At 57.9% G+C, this 1,312-nt stretch overlaps 2 protein-coding genes across 13 annotated transcripts in view; both read right to left on the bottom strand.

Annotated features, from left to right (window-relative positions):
• LOC108285920 (neuroendocrine secretory protein 55) overlaps positions 1–1,312 on the bottom strand; it is a 63,227-nt gene that overhangs the window by 10,463 nt on the left and 51,452 nt on the right. The window lies entirely within an intron of this gene.
• Positions 1–1,312, bottom strand: part of GNAS (GNAS complex locus) — a 56,572-nt gene that overhangs the window by 17,878 nt on the left and 37,382 nt on the right. The window contains exon 1 of one of the 11 annotated variants that reach the window (XM_017503416.2): positions 1,055–1,094. The exons of 9 other annotated variants lie outside the window; for them this stretch is intronic. The gene's annotated coding sequence lies outside the window, so the exon portion shown is untranslated. Of the gene's footprint in view, positions 1–1,054; positions 1,095–1,312 lie in introns of those variants that run through there. One more of the 11 variants, XM_017503419.2, reaches the window with a different exon arrangement.

Below are 1,312 nucleotides of genomic sequence, written 5' to 3'. Positions count from 1 at the left end.
TTTTTTTTTTTTTGCCAGAGAGGAAAAGTCGCAATCCAAAAAAAGAGAAGAAAAACCCAAAAGCAAACAACTAAATGTGACTTGATAAACAACTAATTAATGTCTTTTAATCTCTTCCCACCTGCAGGAAAAGTCTGCTTAGAGCACTCTCAATCCCCCCTCCCACCTTGAAAAGGACAAAAAAAAAAAAAGAAAGAAACCACGCCATTTCCAGACCAAGAAGCCATTTACAGACAAATGTCATTTTCCAGTTTTATCTGATTTGTGAATGTCTTTGTTTTTTTCTTTTCACAAAGCACTCTCAATGTGGCCAGCCAGCAGGAAAATGTGTTTTTTTAATGGTTTATTAAAATAGTGTTGGGGGGGGCGCTGCTTGGTGTCTGTGTGTGTGTGGTGGGGGGGTGGCTGCTACAATAATTCTCCGCTCTGCTTTTGAAAAAGCCTGCAAGTCTGGAAGGGGAAAAAAAGGTCATACTGTAAAATGACGTGTCATTTGGCTTCACTGGGCACTTCTCGTACTAACTATCCATTTTTTGGTGGTGGGGGGTGGTCTTATTTTATTTGACTCTCCTTCTCCTCCTTTCACCGCCCGGCCTGGTCCGGGACACGTCTGCTCCGCGCACACACAGTCGGTCCTGCCCGAAACGCACCAAGTCGCGCCCAGCGGCAACCGCCCTCCCTCCTCCCCTCGCTCCCCCCCCAACTCCGGCGCCACGACTCCCTTGCGCCCCCTCCCCCTCACTGCACCACCTTTACCGCTCCGATCCTTTCCGAGGGGCTGATGTCACCAGCCCCCCCAATCTCCTCGGCCACTTCTCCCCGCCAAAGCCTCCCTTTGGCGAGGCCCCCTCCGCCACCACGGCGCCCCCCAGCGTCACCCCCTCCTCTCCTCGCCCCTTTCTTCCCCCCTTTCCTTCTCCCAACAAATCTCTCACCCCACGGAGGCGGGTCCCCCTCCCTCTGCCCGCCACCCTATTTCCTGTCCCCGAAACCCTCTTTTTGTCGCAGTCTCCGGAGCCCCGTGGGCCTCCCCCTCCCCCTTCCCAACACGCACCCAAACCCCTGGCGTCGTGTAGGCCTCGCGGAAAAAGAGAGAGAGGAGAGAGAGGTGGGGGGAGAGCGAAAGACATACAGAGCGGACGGGCCGGGGGAGGGGGACCCGCGCCCGCGTCGCCACGGCCCCCCGCCCCGTTTTTGAGCCCCCGCCCGGCCGAATCCGCGCCCCGGGGTCCCCCTTCCGGCCTCGCCCCCCACAGACAGAGCCCGCGAGCGGGCGGGGGGCCCGGGAGCGCGCGCCCGGGGCGGGGGGCGG

This window comes from Cebus imitator, unplaced genomic scaffold (assembly GCF_001604975.1).
Source record: "Cebus imitator isolate Cc_AM_T3 unplaced genomic scaffold, Cebus_imitator-1.0 Scaffold311, whole genome shotgun sequence".
Taxonomy (NCBI): domain Eukaryota; kingdom Metazoa; phylum Chordata; class Mammalia; order Primates; family Cebidae; genus Cebus; species Cebus imitator.
The sequence above is the reverse complement of the archived record's forward strand: the minus strand, read 5'-3'. Positions and strand labels throughout refer to the sequence as shown.